Genomic DNA, 8,554 nt, shown 5'->3' on the forward strand with positions numbered 1-8,554 from the left:
GGCTTCCTACCAAAAGCAGCTAATGAAGAGCTATAACAAGCATGTTCACCCTCGAGAGTTTGGTGTTGGGGACCTCGTACTACGAAAAGTGCCCGGCAACACAAAAGTGGCCAATGAAGGCAAGTTGGGGGCCAACTAGGAAGGCCCTTATCGAGTAACAGAGATTGTAGGTATAGGGGCCTACAAATTGGCAGATTTGGATGGTCATCCACTTCCGAAGCCTTGGAATGTCCATAATCTACGAAAATTCTTTGTTTAAAAGAATCATTAAGTTCTGTTTTAGATTTGCACTACGTACTTGTGTGGGGATTACGAATATAATTCCCTTGTTCTAGTTTTGATTATTCTAGTTGCAAGGGGTACGAATAATGCCCTCTTGAGTTTTGCAGATTATGAATAAAATCACTTTTTAGTATACCTACTGAGTTCTTGGTATTTGTTTGAAAAATACGAACTACGAGATTAGTTTTCCTCATTCGTATTGGGGAGCAGGGTATATGTTTAAGTACGTGAAACTTAAACGCAAGTATGATTCTTTAAGTACTTGAAACTTAAACGAATACATGTATGAAAACACTTGTATGACATTTAAAGTACGAGACACTTGTAGAGGTTTATTGGCTTGGCTTAAAGCATAATGAGTATATGTTAAGCCATACTTATTCAAGTACGTGAAACTTAAATTTGGTTGAGTACGTGAAACTTAACACCTGTATGATTGTTTGTAAACAGTCCGTTGCAACAATTTTAAGTACGTGACACTTAACATATTTTTAGTACGAGAAGACTTAACAAGTATGAATACACTTGTATGTATTTACGTGAAAAATACAAATAACTTGTCAACAATACGAGAAACTGAGAAGCAAATGAATTTAAGTACGAGACACTAAACAAAAGAAAAGCAACGAGTATATGTTAGCCATGACTATTTAAGTACGAGACACTTAAATGGGAATTAAGTACGAGAAACTTAGACAAATCTTTACGTACGTGAAAAAAACAGTACACGAAATCATGTTTGCTAAAAGTACGAAATACTTATGCAAACAAGCAAAACAAATGATGATCAACAGTACGAAATACTTAAACATTATGCCACGAAGGGCCGAATACCTGTGTTAAAGTATTGATGCCTCACAGGGCCAAAAACATGTTTATGATCACGCAGGACCAGCAGCCAAAACTCAAAAAGTTCATGTTCTCACCAGCTCAGTCCACATTCTAGACCTCTGGAGTGCTAGTGTTGATCTCAGTATCAAAACCATCTTCGACTGCATTCTCCTCCAAGTTTATGGGCTCAAGGGTCGAAACCCGAGCAGGAGATTGAGCAGGGTGCACGCCTGTGGGTGTGTCTTCCTCAGCATTAGCAAATTCTTCAATTTGCTGTTCGATATCGTCCTCTAGATGTCCTGCTGGTTCCTGAATGTTTTGAGAAAGGGTGCTCGGCAGATCATTGTCAACCCAGAAGGGTGAATCCTCAGCAACCCCTAATTTGGTCAGACATGCCTCCCAGCATGCAATCCAGATCTGGTCCTGTATAGCTGGCATCTGTTCGACGTAACTTGTTGTTGTGGTGTCAAAACCCTTCTGGTACCCTTCTTCATAGGAGGCTTTTTTGGTGTTATCAATCTCCAACAAAGCCTGATTTAGGCCCTCCTCAGCAATCTCTAGCTTGCCCTTAGCTCCTTCAAAGTCAGCTTTGGCTTTGTCCCTCTCTCTTTCCAAACGAGCAACTGTCCGAAGTAGCCGCGTGTTGTCATTTAGCAGCTTGATCCTTTCGGTCTCAGCTTCTTGGTACTTTTTGCCCAAAGTGACCATTTTTTGAATAAACTGGCAAAACACCGAACAGTAAGTAACGAGTGTAGCAAATTCATGATATGAAGTATACGAAATATACATAAGCACTCACATATAACTGGAAAGAAAGATCAAGATTACACTACCTTGATGCCACTGACGAGTCCAGTGGAAACAAGCCGGCCAGGTGTAGATCCGGACTCCTTTTGCATGTCAACGGGGAGCAGCAACCCTTGAGCTAGGGCAAGAGCTGTTTCGGATGAACCAGCACTGTCCCCAACGTGAATGGGACGATCTCCCCTAGTAAATGGAGGAGTCCACGTTTGTGGAAGGTCTTGGGTAATTGGTGAAACAAGGTGATGTGTTTCAGTATCAGCTTGAGAGGCAGTTCCAGTTGGGTCTTCTGACCTAGGCCGTTTGTCTCTGTGAACATCACTGGCCTCTACGGTAGTGTCCACTTCACAAGGGGAAGAGGATGACCGAGCAGAACCACCCCTGGTTCGACGGGGTGGTGGGGGAGCAAAACCAGAAGAGGCTGCCCGGCCAGCACCACGTCCTCTGGCTGAGACGGTTAGCAAAGAACTTAAATTTAGAGGTTGACGAGACATACTTGCTAAGTTTGGAGGAGAAGGAGAATATCCAGAAGAGGACGATTGGCTGGTGTCGAGATTTAATACTGGTTGTTCGGGTTGATGATGAATGACCTGTCTTTGAAAGGGTCTTCGAAGTCTTAAGCGGGGTAATGAAATGCCTTCTGAAATAGGGACTTCACCCAGCTGTCCGGCTACCGTCACTCCAGTATTAGCTCTTTGACTTCTTGGTTGAGGAGCAGTTGAAGTAGAGGCGGCACTGGTGCTGGGGTGGGCAAGCCTCCTGTCGATGACACCTCTGTACGCAGGATCGTATCCCAGAAGTACGTCAGCCCCGACCTGCTGTTCGGGTACCAGGCTCGCCTGTATATTTTAGGACTTTGTTAATGTCCTCTGTTCGGATGTTGCTCGGTACACGTCTGGGACGATGGTTAGCGTTTTCAGCTGCGAGATCCGTATTGAAAAACCAAAGTTAGACATATAGAAAAGCTATGAGAAAGCAGTAAATGAAGAAATTACAAAAGATAAAAGCAAGAGCATACGTGGATAGCCCCATATGTGGGGGCAATGGAGCCCCAGCACTTGGCCATCTTCCCCTAAAGGCTCGAATGCTCCAGTTACATAGAGGAAGTCGATCTCGTGGTCACGAGCAGAATCTGGCAGATTGAGTACGAAACGTTTCTCTGCCCTCCTAACCTTGAAGTAGTAAGTATTGTACTCGGGGTTTAGTACTATACTGTACCACCATTGGATGTCCCAGATTCCTAATTGGGTCTCTAGGATCCCATTTAAAGCTATAGTCTCCATTATCAGTCTGAAAACGTTGGTTGAAACTTGCATGGGTGTGAGACGGTACCAGCTTAAAATCTGGCGGAGTAGTGGGTGAAGGGGAAAACGAACTCCGCCTTCGACAATGGCTACAATTGGGATACACATCCTATCCCAAGAACCGCCATCCCTGTCTGCACCTAAAGGGGCGAGTCCAAACCCTACATTCTCAGGGACGTTATATTTTTCTCTAAATGCTGCCATGGCAGCAGGGGTATCACAAAGCTTCCTAAACTTACTGGGTCTAGGAGGGTTATCATTATCATCCGCCATGGGTATACTTAAAGGAAAAGTAAAACTGGAAATGGGTGCGACTGAAACCCTAGAAACGACCCACAAATCTGAGAATGAGATCTCAGATGGAACCTAAGCAGAAGAAATGGAATAAGAACAAGGATCTTACAAGAATACTGTGACGATTCCCTAGAATGCAATCGAATTTGCAGACGGCGGCGATGGCGGAAGGCTTAGAGAGAGAAAGACTGAAAGTTCGAGTTTTGGGTAAAAACCCAAACGGCGCCCTTTCAGGGGTTTAAGAGCAAGAGATGGAGATGAAACGTCTCCTCTTATGCCGTTACAGGTTAAGGTAACGGAAAGCAAAGACCGTTCTTACGCCGTTTCAAAGAAAGTTAGTTCTTCGAAATTAATGATTGGCATACGAAAACGTGCCACGTGGAGTCACTGCCCCGAAATGGTATAATGATGGAGGCGCCAAAGGGCGTCAATGAAATATTAAAATTATGACCGCATGGGATCAGAAGAGTTTGGTCTAAATAAAATTCTGTTTCTAAGCTTCATATATTGCCCCCGAATAGTGGTAAATAGATGAAACTGGGGAGCAATTGTAGGGAGGTATTCCCAAGCACATACATTTAGTTGCCGAACACGTGATATTCGGGAGGGATTGGTAAGTACTACAGGACTTACCACCGGGCAGTTCGGTGAACAGTGATATGGACCAATGATATGAGAAGTCATGGCTATAAACAGACTGTTCGGCAGTTAGAAACATTCCGATTACATTGGACCAAGTTACACGTGAAGTAGTTGGTCCAAACAGACTGTTCGGTTATGATACAGCCGAACAGATGATGTAAAGAACCAAGCACGTGATACGAGGGATCACGGGTTGAAAGCAATGCAATTGATATCCGAATAAATGGTACGTGGGACCATAGTTTGAATATAGACAGGACATTCATCGTGCTAAACAAGTGTTCGGCAATATGGACCAGTGACATGAGAAGTCAATGGTCCAGGAAGGTTGTACGGGCTCAAGGACCAGTTACATGTGAAGTAACTGGTCCAAGCCGTCTGTTCGGCCATGAGACGGCTGAACAAAGAAGGAGCTCCAATCGAGAGTAGGAGCAGAGGAAATACTCTGGAAGATTCCAGAATAGTCATGTCCCGTAAAGGAATAAGATCCCAAGAATATAGGATCTGAGAAAGATACCCAACGAGTATGGGATGTTCGGCTCTTTATGGAAAAGAATCCGAGAAGGACTCTTTTCTAATAAACTGATAAAGGGAACGAGAATCCTTGATATCCTGGGTTTCCTATACGAGTTAGAAATTCCAGGGCAACAGGGATGCTTGGCTAGCAAGCATATGCAAATCTATAAATATGAGGTAAACCTAGAGGCAAAAGGTACGCAATACTTGGCATTCTTATTGCTTTCCTACTGAGAATTAGGGTTTAACTGCTAGTACGTGATACTAACTTTTGCATCGGAGGGCCTTTGCCACGAGAGGCAAAGGTGCGCTCACCCCCTGTCTATTTTGCAGATTAGGGTTCCGACGACGAATTAGGGTTCCGGTGAAGAGGTCCAAGAAAGCCGTTGCAGTCCAGTTGATCCGAAGCATCAATTGTTTTCATCCCCCTACACAAAACACAGACCCCGGCCATCTATATATAGAAGGTTCACAGTTTATCCTAGTGCTGCTTGCGGTCCGATTCGGTTCGGATTTCTAGGAATCCGAGGATCGAACCGCTAGTCACGGTTTTTACAAAATGAAATCAGTGTCCGGACCAAAAGTCTTACGGTCCGGTTTCAATCCGATCCGTAACTCGCGGATCGGTTACAGTTTTGTCCACGGATTTTAGCAAAAATAAAGTTCAAGCATATATCCCACAATAAAAAGGAAGAAGGTTACATTCAGAATTAAGTTTAACACTACTGGAAAGTACTTGTTACATAAACTACTAAAGGCTTACTTTAGAAATCAAATTCAAAAGAATCTAAAACACTAGTAGGATTGTATCATTGTAGTACATACACAATTTCTGATGGCTTTCTGTTTCGAGCATTTCCCAAGTCTTGCTCCCTCCCCCGCGGACATCAGCGGTGGTGATGAACCGCGACCCAGGATAATGAGATGGAGCGGGGTGAGTTCAACGAAGTCCTGGGGGAAACGTATTGATGATGCCAGCACCTTCTTTCCGCGACCTTACGCCGAGCACGTCGAAGCCCTTCCCACCAGTTTCTTTTTAGAAAATGACTGTATCGTGGATTTCCAGACCGCTGGTGTTGCTGTCCCTGCTTCTGCTCTTGCTGCATTTGCTACTGCTTGCCCGTGTTCTCTTCCTGCATTATGTGCGGAAGGGATGCGCTTGATGTTGTATCGCCTCGACAGGGTAGCACGGCAGTTTGGTTATGACCAGGGTGCGCCAGGTCAAGCGCCACCGCTGAGGGGTTATGTTGAGAGTCTTTGCCGCTTTACTAGGGCTCATGTGGAAGAATTGACTGAGGGCTATAACATTGTGGTACTCCCGCGAAATGATAGGGAGACTTTCTTTACAGCTAACGGTTGCCTGGCTTGGCGTCGCAACCTTGACTCCATCATAAATTATGTTCGCAACGTCCCTGAGATTCCAGCTTTGTCAGACGTTTACCATCGCGACGTGTCCTTAAGGTCCCCGAAAGCGAGGCAACCTGGATGGCGTGGCAAGAAAAGTTATTGGGCTCCGTCAAGCATCACCTCCGCGCCCAGCCGCGGCATTACCATCGCGGAGCTAATTTCGATTGTAATCCTGCAAAGGCTGACCTGTGCGAAGGCAAAGGAGAAAGCCTCTTCTCAGCAGCAAAACCCTCAATTGAAACGGCTATGGAAGGTACGTCTCTGGAGCAACACTTCTCCATTTACCCTTAGCGGTATTCGCCATTCACATTCGCCGTAGTTTTTGAACTCATTTCTTTCTTCAAGGTGCCCCCGTTCGGGCAGCAAGGACTCCTCGCTCTGAAGAGACCCCTATGAGTGTTGCATCTGCCGGTGAGATCTATTTTGCTTCCATCGCTTCCTATTGGCTCTCTCATTACTTCATTGTTGCTTTCTCACATGTCCCTCTTTGCTCTGTAGGCTCCTCGTTTAGGCATAAAGGGGGGGAACATACCCCTTCGAGCAAGCTCAAGAGAAAGAGGGTGGTTCCGATAGCAGTATTAATGACACTGTCCCGCTTAGCTAGTCTTTCAAACTGCCTCGCACCTCACAGCCCAATCCGAGCGGCACGTCTGTCGCCGCGGGTAAGAAGGCGGTTATTGATGTGGCCGAAGGGGAATCTAATGGAGCTGATAGCGATGCTGAGGAAAACGATGGTTGTGATAGTGAAGAGGGTAAGGACAGCGATGCTGGTGGTAGCGAGGAAGGCCAAAGTGATGAGGTTGGTGATAATGAAGACCTTGGCAGTGATGACAATAGTGATGAAGATCTGGGTGATGGCAAAGAAGGAGACGGCGCTGAGGATGAAAATGGTAATGATGGCGATGGCGACGAAGGTCGCGATGGTGGTGGAGGCGATGGTAAGGATTTGGTTGCTGACACAATGCACCCTGTAGTTGAGGAGGACGAAGAGGATGATGACACTTCAGGTCTGATACCCCGTCATAGGATTTCGACAGAAGGGCTCCTTTCAATTCCAGACATCAACCAATTGGCACCGGAGGCCGTCATTCCGCAGCTTTCTCGCCAAAAGGCAGTAAAGGCTGCTTTGGACCTCTTTGACAGGCGTGTCAACATGCCTCCTATCGGCGACCTTGCTACGCACTTTCAAACACATGACGCGGCAATGACACTTACAAATCTGACTTCCGTGGAGGTCTTCGCGGACTTGCAAGATGACTCTCTGATATCTCTCGGGACCCCACAGGTGGGGTATGTTGTTGGCGGCATTAGCGAGGGTAGCTCTCTACTAGCCGGGGGGTCTTTTTTGCAGCAGCCAATTGAGGCTAGTACCAGCCGCGGGCATGTGGCGGCTGATGATGATTCTGAAGTACAAGTGGTGGAACCACCCGTGGTCAACGAGGCGGAGGAGCTTTCGAACGAGGCCTTCTTTGAGCAGTTCCGCCTCTCTCGCGATGAGACCTCTTTCCTTTCCTTTATTTGAGACCGCTTCCCTTACACGTTCTTCAAGGTTCATGACCTTTATAGCCAGACAATGGGACGGATCAGCTCGGGTGCCTTTACAATTTCTTGTAGAGTATCAAGAACATAAGGGTGTGTGATTTGGACCTCAGTCAAATTGAGGACATCGGACTCACCGTTCAAAACTTTGACAAGTTGGGGTTCGATATCTGGTGGGTGTATAAGGACCTCGATGCTGCCAGGATCATGCGAGAGAATGAGAAACTGTGGAGGCATTGTGAGGGGGCAAAGGTAGCCCTGGAGGAGGCTTGCGCTGCTCTTGTTAGAGCACAAGGCGCGGTGGTCGCGGTTGAGGCGATTGCGGAAGAACGAATGAGGGTTTACGAGCACATGGTTGAGGAAGCTCGTCTCGGAGAGAGGCTCAGTGATGCGCCCCTTTGTGATGCTGATCCCTTTTTGAAGAAGATCTTTGGTTGATAGTTTCGTTTGTTTTGGGTATTGTAATGAAATGACTTTGGAGAATAATTGTAGTAACTTTTGTGGTAACTTTGGTGATGTAATGACAATGTCGGATGCTCGCAGTAGTTTTTATGTGTAATATGCCTTTGTTTTAGGAATATAGTTAGGAGATATTACAACCGCCGCTTTACTTTCTGCTAATTCCCATTACATGATTCGTCTGCCATCCTTTAAAGGAAAACTGTTCATAAATGAACTAAGGATAGCACGGACGATACCAAACTGAAAACATGAGAAATACCCGTACATCATGGGTAGTACATTTTAATAAACTTAGCATTGATGGGACCAGTTTTAAAACCATCACTGACCCTTGCTAACTCATAGTGACAACTGTTACTGGCCTTGATTACCTCATACGGACCTTCCCACCTTAGAGTAAATTTCGGTTGCTCCAGGTTCCTCATGATCGCGGTTGTAGACTTCCACACTAAGTCTCCAACTTGAAATGCTCGTTG

This window comes from Rhododendron vialii, chromosome 5a, assembly GCF_030253575.1.
Source record: "Rhododendron vialii isolate Sample 1 chromosome 5a, ASM3025357v1".
Classification (NCBI taxonomy): Eukaryota; Viridiplantae; Streptophyta; class Magnoliopsida; order Ericales; family Ericaceae; genus Rhododendron; species Rhododendron vialii.